Source organism: Trachypithecus francoisi, unplaced genomic scaffold, assembly GCF_009764315.1.
Source record: "Trachypithecus francoisi isolate TF-2019V2 unplaced genomic scaffold, Tfra_2.0 Lachesis_group12, whole genome shotgun sequence".
In the NCBI taxonomy this organism is placed as follows: domain Eukaryota; kingdom Metazoa; phylum Chordata; class Mammalia; order Primates; family Cercopithecidae; genus Trachypithecus; species Trachypithecus francoisi.
The window spans coordinates 84,975,640-84,987,603 of NW_022681457.1; the positions used below are offsets into that span (position 1 = coordinate 84,975,640).

Consider the following 11,964-nt stretch of genomic DNA (forward strand, 5'->3'; position numbering starts at 1 on the left):
GAAACCTATTTTGCCATTCCTATTGGCGTTGGGTTTTGCTATCCAGGAGGCATGCAAGGTCCGGAATGTTCATCCTCTGAGGATATGACAACTCTGAGGATGCCAGAGTCTCACCTGACTCGGGTGGAACACAAGGAGGTAGATGAATAGTATCGTGTGGCTGGCAGCTTCGCGGGCCATGGGTTTTATAACCAGTCTTAAAGCAAAACACAAAACCACCTCCTTTCTGCCAGTAGGTGGCACTGCAGGCCGGCACACAGCTGCTGGCAGTAGTCAAATGATTCTACCCACTGATTTACTTTTCTCTCCTTGTGACTTAGTGCGGTGCTGGACTCTCCCCACCGTTAGCTCCAGCCAGCCAAAAACGACTTTAGGTGCTCTGGAAATGTTTGCTAAACACGCCCGAGTGACAGCCAATTGCTCTTGCCGACAATTACTGTGATTGTGTGTATGTGTGCACACATATGAGTTTGTGCAACAGGATAAAAATTGTACATGTACATGTATTTATGTGGGTGTGTGTAATGGGCCAGATATCTCAGCCAACGACTCTGTGTGTGTGTGTGTACTCACTATGTGTACAGATGGTTATCTCTGTTAACTGAGTGTCCTAGGACCCATATACTGATGGCCAGTCCTAGAATAGCTGTATCCATTTCCTTCATAACATGGGTATTTGCATATGTGCAGCTTGGGGGCCATCGAGACCAGCCCCCAACCTCTGGCCAAGAAAATCTTGGCTCCTAACCCTCTGCCTCCTACTCCTACTCCTGAGCCTTGGGAAGGAAGTAGTAGAATCTGTGTAAGGACAACCCTTTTGACTACACCTGCCTCATCATCTCCGTTTGTTTCTTCCCTCCCCCTAACAGTGCCAAGGCCAACATGTCCAGTTGGGCAGATTATGCACTGCCAAAATCTAGAGGGCGCCATTGGTACTGTGACATGGGTGGTACCTCTTAGACACCTGCATAACCTGCCAACTGTATATAGATGCCCTGGTCATCTCATGGCCATGGCTAGGAAAGTTGCCTTCCTTCCCCCCACCAGCCCTGCCCAACCTAGACAAAGATTCCTGCCTCTGCTTGAGTGTTCTAATGTGGCCCAGAAGTGACTTACCATTGACCTTGATTGGGAAGTATCTCCCCGATGGGCCATCCCCTAGAGGCCTTTGGAATTCCATTTATAAAAGTGAAATGTGTCTGGGAACTTTGCAGTTACTCATCTTTGCAAAGTGAAAGCCTCTGTAAGGCAAACCAAGGGGTCACTGACTCCCACACTCCTGGCCTGTGGGTGAATATATGCCTTCATGACCATCTGCCACGGAATTAGGTAAAGGCCTCAAGGCTAGTCTTGTAGCTAGCTGCCACAAAGAAGCCACCGAGAAAATCACTGAGGTCACCCTAGACTGGATGCCTGGGCCGGGGTCGCAAACCCAATGCCTACAGGGGCCAGGCAGGAAACCTAAATGAGTGGAGAGGATTAAGCCAGGTCTTCAGTGAGAATGGAGAATGCTGTGGTCTGCCACGGTTGCTGCCACATGGGAATGTGGCCTGAGATTGCCGGATAGTCCACCCCATTTTTGAAGAGAAGCTGGGAATCTGGTCTTTTAAATGTTGACAACTATTTTGAATTTAGAAAACATCATCCGGGCCAAATAAAACATATTCTGTAGGCGAGATCGGGTCCTCGGATCTCCAGTTTGCATCCGCTGGCCCAGGCCCAGAGACTTGGGTTTTTAAGACCCAAGTCACTGAGAGTCTGAGGATGTTCACACTCAGATTCTCACTACTGGATCTTTAAGAGACCCCAGAGATGACCTAGCTCAGCCTTTGTGCGTTCAAAACTGCATATGTACAAAGTTTAGTTTTTTGTTTTTTGTTTTTTTGAGACGGAGTCTTGCTCTGTCGCTCAGGCTGGAGTGCAGTGGCAAAATCTTGGCTCACTGCAACCTGCGCCTTCTGGGGTCAAGCAATTCTCCTGCCTCAGCTTCCCGAGTAGCTGGGATTACAGGTGCCCACCACCACGCCCAGCTAATTTTTTGTATTTTTAGTAGAGATGGGGTTTCACCATATTGGCCAGGCTGGTCTCGAACTCCTGACCTCAGGTGATCCGCCAGCCTCTGCCTCCCAAAGTGCTGGGATCACAGGCGTGAGCCACCACACCTGGCCTACAAACTTCTTTATTAAAGTAATAGCACACATATACTTAACTTCTGGTTTCTACTTGAGAGCATGTCAGTAACCTCCAATATAGAACACGATGAAAAATTAAACTGTACGCATAGTGTTGCTTGTATCTACCTGTCAGAAGCCCTTTGCTTTGATAGCATTTGCTGCCTCAGTCTTCCTCATCACCCAACCTCTCCAGGTTGTTTGTTATGATAAACCTAAGTGCCTCCGTAAATGGTTAGAGCATGTGTTTCTTCATCTTTGTGACTCCCCTTGTCTGGGGATAAGACTGCTTGTACTTCTCCCAGCTTTGCCCTCTTTGGCCTGCTAGTAGCACACCCCATCCATCCAGACCTGTCTGGCTCTTTGTAGCATTTACCTGGTCACATGATAAAGGGTGCTGAGTGCTTGTCAGTGTGGGTCCCTGTCACTTCTCATGCATGTCCTATATCTTAATTTTACATGTGCTTCTGCTTAAAAGCCATTCAAATAAATGGAGAAGGTTTTAATTAACTTACATTGTCTTGTTTTTTCCCCATAATTGTATTCACAAACTGGCATATGGGACCTCATGAAATGCTAATGGTGATGTGGGTAATGAGCAGGTCTGGGACCCGATTTATCCATTAGAGCTGGGGTCTTTCTATAGAATCTGTCCCACCACATGAAGACCACCCTGAGGGGAGATTCCGCAATGGACAGCAGCCTGAGACCATCAGAAGGCAAGCTTCCCCCAACAGGGCTCCTCACATGGACTCGGTGTTCCCACCTGGAACCACCAAGGGTGAGGATGGAGCGGGGGAAGAAAAGATAAGAGGATGTGAGATGAAGGAAGAAGGGGATAACTCAGACTCCAACCCTCATATCATTCTTCTTCCTGCACCCCAGGGTCTTCCTACACTCCAGGATCTTCCTGCCCCTCAAAGTGTCTGCAGAGCAGGAATCCAAGGGTGGCTTTGCTGGGCGGTTCTTATTCAGAGTCTCTCGTGAGGTTGTAGTCAAGCTGCCAGGTGGAGCTGCAGTCAATGGAAGGCTTACCTAGGGCTAGAGGAGCTGCCTCCAAGATGGCTCATTCACATGGCTATTGGCAGATGACCAGAGTTCCTCGCCACAATGTTACCTGAGTGTCCTCATGACATGGCTGTTGGCTTCCCTGAGAGTGAGTAATCCAAGAGAGAGCAAGGCAAAAGCCAGACCATCTTTTATGACCTAGCCTTGGAAGTGACATGTCATCACTTCTAGCATATTCTATTGGTCACACAGACAAACCCTGTCACAAGGTGAGAGGGGACTACCCAAAGAGGTGAATATCAGGAAGTGGAGATGATTAGGGGCCATCTTGGCGGCTGGCTAGCACATATTATTATACCTCCATCACAGTCTGGTACACCAGGGACCCCCAACATTATGTTAACCATTCTTCTGCCCCATGGCAAGACTAGACTTGAATGTTTCTCCTGGATTCTCCAACCTGAAGTCCCCTCAGTTTCCCACCTGTCCCCACGCAGTCACCAGGGATGGAGAGAAATATGATTCTTCATCTACTTCCTTCCTCACACCTCCTGTCCAACATTCTTTCAGGGGCCTTGGAGTCACCTACTTGGGGACATCATCAAAACTGTGTTCTGAGATGTCTTAGTCTCATGGTAAAATTTTTATAATGTCCGTAAGGCCAGTGGTCCCAGGGCTGTTTGCCCTGTTTTATAACCAGTGGCCCATGTCCAAGATGAGGGAAAAGCAGGGGTTGGGGGAAGGGTGGCATCCCAACACCCCCTCCTTCCTAGGCCTTGGATATCAGCCCCAGCCTCTGCTGCCATAAATGAATCCTCTACTTTTTGACATGGTCTTGGACTGGATTTGGGAATAAAAGCCCCATGATGTGATCCAGATGTGACTGTGGCTTGGAGCTGGAACAAAAAAACAAAGGAGTAACCAGATAAAGAAATCACAGACATAATTCTTTCTCCTCCCGTGTGCACTCCCTTTTCAACTTGCAAAGTTCATCCATGACCTGAGGCCTATGTGTTCTGTTTTTCTCTTGTGCTTACTAGTAGCCAGTTTTATTTGCCAATAGGTCATTTAAAGAAACACTAGTTTTGGCCGGGAGTGGTGGCTCAAGCCTATAATCCCAACACTTTGGGAGGCCGAGGCAGGTGAATCACGAGGTCAGAAGATTGAGACCATCCTGGCCAACATGATGAAACCCCATCTCTACTAAAAATACAAAAATTAGCTTGGCATGGTGGCATGTGTTTGTAGTCCCAGCTACTCAGGAGGCTGAAGCAGGAGAATTGGTTGAACCCAGGAGGTGGAGGTTGCAGTGAACCAAGATCACGCCACTGCACTCCAGCCTGGGCAACAGAGCGAGACTCCATCTCAAAAAAAAAAAAAGGAAACATTATTTTTATAAACAAGTAACTCAAGGAATAAAATTACAAATTCACATCATAATAGTGAATGGAATAGACTCTGTTCTTTTTTTTTTTTTTTTTTTTTTTTTTTGAGACAGAGTCTCGCTCTGTCACCCAGGCTAGAGTGCAGTGGCCAGATCTCAGCTCACTGCAAGCTCCGCCTCCCGGGTTTACCCCATTCTCCTGCCTCAGCCTCCCGAGTAGCTGAGACTACAAGCGCCGCCACCTCGCCCAGCTAGTTTTTTTGTATTTTTAGTAGAGACAGGGTTTCACCGTGTTAGCCAGGATGGTCTCAATCTCCTGACCTTGTGATCCGCCCGTCTCGGCCTCCCAAAGTGCTGGGATTATAGGCTTGAGCCACCGCGCCCGGCCTAGACTCTGTTCTAAACACTTTATACATTCATTTAATTCTTACAACAACCCTATGAGGTAAATACTATTATTATCCCTTATCATCACCATTTTACAGATGAGGAAACTGAGGCTCAGAGAGGTAAGGTAACTAACTCAAGGTCCACAGCTAACAAGTGGCAGAGCTCTATTTAGACTCAAGTTCTCTGGCTCCAGAGTGTGTCTCTTATTTTTTTATTTATTTATTTTTTTTTTGAGGTGGAGTCTCCCTGTGTGTCCAGGCTGGAAGGCAGTGGCGCAATCTCGGCTCACCGCAAGCTCTGCCTCCTGGGTTCATGCCATTCTCCTGCCTCAGCCTCCCCAGCAGCTGGGACTACAGGCGCCCGCCACCATACCTGGCTAATTTTTTGTATTTTTAGTAGAGACAGGGTTTCACCATGTTAGCCAGGATGGTCTCGATCTCCTGACCTTGTGATCCTCCTGCCTCAGCCTCCCAAAGTGTTGGGATTACAGGCATGAGCCACAATGCCCGGCCCAGAGCGTGTCTCTTAAGTGCTACATTATACTGACTCTCTCATGTTATTTTAAAGATAAAACGCACAAAAGAAATGTTGAGCTTACACTAAGTTTGCTTGAGCTATGTCCCCCTGAACCTCAGGGTAGTACAAATCATCTTCTGTCATTTGAGTTCCTCTGGGGGATACATTTGAGGAGTGGTTTTAATGGGGACCTCCCTAAGAAGCAGAACCATCTGTTTCTTACAGAGGCAAAAAATACTGGTTCCCCTCACTCTACCGTTTTCTGTTCTGGGCAGGGAAGGCACGACTGAAATATTCTCATCCACATCTTGCAGAGGAAGAAACTAAGTCTTAGAGAGGGGAAGTGATGTGTCTGAGGACACACACAATTAGATTCAGAAAGGAAACTGAATGCCAGGCTATTTCTCTAAATTCAGTGCCATTCCCTCGGAAACACCGCATTTCACCTGACTTAATCTGGGCCCTAGCTCATTTGTGTTGCTACAACAAAATGCCATAAACAGGGTGGCTTATAAATCACAGAAACTTCTTTCTCAAAGTTCTCGAGGCTGCGAAATCCAAGATCAACGCACTGGTAGATGTGGTATCTGGTGAGGTTCCACTTCCTGGTTCATATATGGTACCTTCTAGCTGTGTCCTCAAATGGTAGAAGGGGTGAGCTAGCTCTCTGGGGCCTCTTTTATTTTATTTTTTTTAATTTTTATTTATTTATTTATGTATTTATTTATTTTTGAGGTGGAGTTTCGCTCTTGTCACCCAGGCTGAAATGCAGTGGCGCCATCTTGGCTCACTGCAACCTTTGCCTCCCAGGTTCAAGTGATTCTCCTGCCTCAGCCTCCCGAGTAGCTGGGATTACAGGCATGCGCCATCACGCCCAGCTAATTTTTGTATTTTTAGTAGAGACGGGGTTTCTCCATGTTGGTCAGGCTGGTCTCGAACTCCCGACCTCAGGTGATCAGCCCGCCTCGGCCTCCCAGTGCTGGGATTATAGGCATGAGTCACCACACCTGGCCTGGGGCCTCTTTTATAAGGACACTAATTTTTTTTTTTTTTTTTTTTTGAGACGGAGTCTCGCTCTGTCGCCCGGGCTGGAGTGCAGTGGCCGGATCTCAGCTCACTGCAAGCTCCGCCTCCCGGGTTCACGCCATTCTCCTGCCTCAGCCTCCCGAGTAGCTGGGACTACAGGCGCCCGCCACCTCACCCGGCTAGCTGGGACTACAGGCGCCCGCCACCTCGCCTGGCTAGTTTTTTGTATTTTTTAGTAGAGACGGGGTTTCACCGTGTTAGCCAGGATGGTCTCGATCTCCTGACCTTGTGATCCGCCCATTTCGGCCTCCCAAAGTGCTGGGATTACAGGCTTGAGCCACCGCGCCCAGCCATAAGGACACTAATTATAAGGACACTAATCCCATTCATGGGCTTCCACCCTCATGATCTCATAACCTTCCAAAGGCCCCACCTCCTAATATCATCACACTGGTGATTAGGTTTCACCATATTAATTTTGGAGAGGCATATTCAGACCATAGCAATTTGAATCTTCATTCTTTTTTTAAAATTTAATTTAAAGTTTCGGGATACATGTGCAGAGTGTGCAGTGTTTTGGGGGGTTTTATTTTTGAGACAAAGTCTTGCTCTGCCATCCAGGCTGGAGTACAGTGCCACTTGAACCCAGGAGTGCAGCTCACTGCAATCTCTGCCTCCTGGGTTCAAGTGATTCTCCTTCCTCAGCCTCCCAAATAGCTGGGATGACAGGCATGCACCACCACACCTAGTTAATTTTGTATTTTTAGTAGAGACAGGGTTTCACCATGTTGGTCAGGCTGATCTTGAACTCTTGACCTCAGGTGATCCAACCATCTAGGTCTCCCAAAGTGTTGGGATTACAGGCGTGAGCCACTGCACCCAGCCTAGGTTTGTTACATAGGTAAAGGAGTGCCATGGTGGTTTGCTGCACCTGCCTACCCATGAATCTTCATTCTTTCATTCCTCTGGCAAAGTTCCCCTTAGAAGCCCTATGAAGCTCCAAGTGGTATAAAGCTCATCCCATTGTGAGAATAATATAGCCACAGCCCAAGGCTATCAACTTGTTACCTGCTTGCTGGGTGATGTTGCAAAACATGTACCCTCTGTGGCTGCCAGGAGAGTGCATAACTCACATCTCCTTCGAGAGAATCTGCTGCAAGGAGCATGATTACCCAACAGCCTGCAGCAGCTGTCCCTCTGGGTCAGGCCCGGGAGCTGGAGGCCAGGGCGTCCTCTTCGCACTGTGTGCCCAGTGGCAGGGACCAGGCCCTCCCCCAGCTCCTACCCCCACCCCCATGGCCATCTGACTTCAGGAAGCTCAGTCCCTCCCCTCCCACCTCCCCCAGTGTCCTTGTCCGGCTGACATCACGCATACACGGAAGAGAAATATGCAAGATTCCAGAGAGGCCAGAGTGTGGGAACCAGGACAGATGCTGCTGGCCCTGCCCACAGGCTGCCACGCCTCCAGAGCCTCTGGGTGCTGCCAAGGGGACTTTGGAATGTGCCCGAAGCTTCTGGCTTCCTCCATGGTGGGCCACCCCCCAGGGCCTGGGAAAGCTAGGGAGGCTCTGAACACCCAGTCTGTCATTCCGCCCCTGTGTGGCTCCTGCAGGACTTGTACTGCCTGAATGTAGGGGTGGGAGTGTATAAGCTTCAAGACAGCAGGGCCAGCCCAGCTGCTTTGCTCTCAGGGGCCCAGATAAGTAGAGCATGAACTCTGCAGCCCAGGGACAGGGAAGGGAACCAAACCAACATGTTTATCACCTTACTTAGAGAAGGAGCTTGGAAGTGTGTGGGTGTACATGCATGTGTGTGTTATAGACAGACAGACACAGACAGATGGTCCCAGCCCCCACCCTCGCTAGCCCCAGGGGTAGCTTGTGTGCCGCCTGCTCTGCACATGTGGCTCCCAGCAGCTGCACATTCCGTCAGTGACCAGCTGTGGCAGCAGCTGTGGAGGTGGAAAGTGAGCGCCCGATGGGTCCCAGAGGAGCGGGGGAGGAGGGCAAGGGGAGGACAGGAAGGGCCTGGGATGATGAGCAGGGGGTGGGGGGAGGGGGAAGCAAGGAGGCTCAGACTGTTCTCAGGATGGAACAGGGAGCAGGAAAGTGGTGGTGGGACTGCCTGACATCTGGGTGTGGCACAGAGAGCTTGCAGAGGTCCAGGACAGGCCCAGCACACCCCGGTTAGGCCTTGCCACGTGGGTGGACCAACATGAGTGTAAGGAAAACGACTGGGGAGTTGGATCTATGGGTCTGAACCTGAGAAAAAAAGTGTATTTGAGATATAAATTTGCAAATCATTCGCTCACAGAAGGAAAAGCCAGGGAGTAGGTGAACCACCTAGGGAGAGAGTGGATGGAGACAGAGGCTGAACCCAAATATAACATTAGAGCACCCACTCTCCACAGCAGGCATTGCTGTCTGCATCTTACTTCATTTAACCCTCACAACAACCCTGTACAGCGAGTGGCTTTGGTATCATCCCATGAGAAAACCAAGGCACGGAAAGGCCACTCTTGTCCTGGCTCACTTTCTGCCTCACTGTGTGGTCCTGGGGATGTTTCTGTCCCTCTCTGGGTCTCAGTGTCCCTAGGCTCAAAGTCAGGACAAGGTCCTGCAGAGGGAAGATTGAGTGGCACCTGGGTGCTCCAGGCCCCTTCTTCCCCCTACTTCATCCCGGGCCATGGGCCAGAAAAGTCCTTGTATGTCTCTGCTGCTTTTCTAGGGGCCAGGACAGACATAAACTATTCCACAATGAATAACCACCAACCACCACCCTGGGCATCTCCATGCCAATCATCTCCTCTGAGACACCCCAGATACCTCCACCATGCAGCAGTTAGAGGCTCGATGCCTGCCCAGCAGTGGTCTCTGGAATCGTGTTCCCGTGTATAGTCTATGTGCAAGCCAACTGTTCAGAGCCCAGGCTGTATCAGTTTAGTGATCTGAATACCAGCCTCGAGAGCAGATGGGGCTGACCCAGTGTGGGCTCAGTGATAGAGAAAGTATTGCTGCAACTGAAACTCATCGCTGAAAATCTCCAGCTCGCTCAGCTCTGGGACAGAGAGAAAGGAGCAGAGGGTAGAATAGAGGGCCCATCTCGTCCTCCTTCCCTTTGGATTGAGGCTGCCTGCTACTCCTGGGCCTCTCATCCTTTTCCTTACTTCTGACTCCCTCCATCAGTGAGCAAATTCCTCCTGAGGCTCTGCTGGTCCCCGGAGTTGCGTGGGGTGCCCTCTCTCATGGACCTGCCCCTCTTCTTTTCTGTTTATTTTTTCCCCTTAGAGATGGGGTCTCACTCTGCTGCCCAGGCTGGAGCGCACTGGTGCAATCAAGGCTCACTGCAGCCTTGACCTCCTGGGCTCAGGTGATCCTCCCACCTCAACCTCCTGAGTAGCTGCTATTATAGGCTATTACTATGCCTGGCTGACGTGCCCCCTCTTTAAACCTGCTTCCGCAACCCTCCACCCCAGACACTTCCCAGTCCATGGCATCCTGCCCTTGCCTCTGCCTCTCTTGCCTCTGTTTATTCATCCCAAGGCATCTGTGACCTCCTGATCACACTTCTTTCCTCTTAGAGCCCCTGGACTGGTGACCAAGCCCTTTTCCTCGGCCCTTGGTTGCCTTGGTTCCTGGTGCTCCATTCTCGCAGGATTCTCCTCCTTCTTCCCAGAGAATCTTTGGTTATTGTTTCCCAGGGTCCTAGCCTAGGTTCCCCTCCCTTCTGGATCTGCACTAGCTCCTTGGGATAGCTATGTCATGTACTCCATGTCTTCAGCCACCTCTTCAGGCACCAAATCTCTACTCCAGCCCAGACCTCTCCCTGGGTTCTCCTCTTGGGTGTGCCCTAGGTCTCACAAACAGCATGTCCATAGTGAGCTCCTTCCCTTCTCCAGTGTTTCCCATTGGTGCTCATCACCTTCATCCATTCAGTCACCCAGACAGGAACCCAGTATCGCTCGAATCCAGTCCTTACTGCCTGGCCTATTTTAAGAGTCTCCTGATTGGTCCACCCAGCTCTAATGCAGGATGCAGTGGTTACCAGCATGAATTCTGGCGCCAGACTGCCTGGTTAGAATCCTATTTCTACCACTTAGTAGCTGTGTGATTTGGGGTAAGTTACTTAACCTCCCTGTGTTTCAGGGTAACTTATGAAGAAAAGAGGTTTAATTGGCTCACGGCTCTGCAGGCTGTACAGGAAGCATAGTAGCAACTGCTTCTGGGGAGGCCTCAGGGAGCTTCCAGTTATGGTGAAAGGCAAAAGGGGTTGAACAGGCACGTCACATGGCAAAAACAGGAACAAGAGAGGAAGCAGGGGAGATGCCACACACCTTGAAACACCAGATCCATGAAAACTCACTATCATGAGAACAGTACCAAGGGGATGGGACTAAACCATTCATGAGAAATCCACCTCCCTCACCTCCCACCAGGCCCTACCACCAATATTGGGGATTACAATTCAACAGGAGATTTGGATGGGGACAGAGATCCAAACCATATCACCATTCCATTGATACTCCATGCTTGTTCCTACCTCAGGGCTTTCCACTTGCTGTTCCTTCTGCCTGGAATCCTCTTCCCTCAGATCTTCTCAGATTCCCTCTCTCCATTCGGGTCTTTGCATAATGATTCATCCTCAGAGAGGATCTCCTGACCCCTAAGTAAAATAGCCACCAATCCCCCAGTTACCCTATGTCTCTACCTCACTTCATCTTATTTCACAGCATCAGTTAATATCACTAACATCACATTATACGTGTTGCTATATGTTCATCGCCCAAAGCTCTGGCCCCTGCGATGTGAGAATGGCCCAATATAAATGGCAAGAAGACTCTCATGGGTGGGTGGACAAGGCAGAAAGTGGTTGGGGATGAAGCTGGAGAGATGGGCAGGGACCCGAGCTTAGGGGATGGTACCTCAAGTGTGCCCTGGATTGTCCTGGCATGATTATTAGTATTGCCTCCTTTCACTGTCGTAGGTGCCCAGGTTATTACAGCCATTCTGTGTATAGGGCATGGTAAGCAGTTGGCATTTTATTTCAAATGGGATGTGAAGCATGTGGACGGTTTTGAGCAGGAAGTGACATGATCTGACTGGCATTTAAAAGGATCATGACCAAGTCCTTGAAACACTCTTTTGGCTCCTGCCCAGACCCCCCCACACGCTCCACTCTCCTCCACTGCCCTTTCAGTCTCCTCTGGCAGCTCTTTCTCTTCCACAACCTTTACATCTTGGAGTTTCTCCAGACTAGTGGTTCCCAACTGGGGGCGATTTCTCCCCCAAGGGACATTTGGTATTTTATCTGGAGATATTTCTGATGGTCACAACTGGAGCGGGTATAACTGACATCCAGTGGGTAGAGGTCAGGGAGGTTGCTTACCATTCTGCAATCCACAGAATAGCCCTACACAATAAAGAATGATCTGGCCCAAAATGCCAGTAGTCTTGAGGTTAAGAAATCCTG

The 11,964-nt window shown here is 49.6% G+C and overlaps 1 long non-coding RNA gene across 2 annotated transcripts in view; it reads right to left on the reverse strand.

Annotated features, from left to right (window-relative positions):
* The window catches only part of LOC117092819, a 13,045-nt gene extending 1,081 nt beyond the window's left edge, over positions 1-11,964 (reverse strand). The window contains exons 1-3 of one of the 2 annotated variants that reach the window (XR_004440924.1): positions 11,881-11,964; positions 11,035-11,157; positions 2,051-4,075 (exon numbers count right to left, since the gene is read on the reverse strand). This is a non-coding gene — a long non-coding RNA (uncharacterized LOC117092819). Of the gene's footprint in view, positions 1-2,050; positions 4,076-11,034; positions 11,158-11,880 lie in introns of those variants that run through there. The other variant, XR_004440923.1, reaches the window with a different exon arrangement.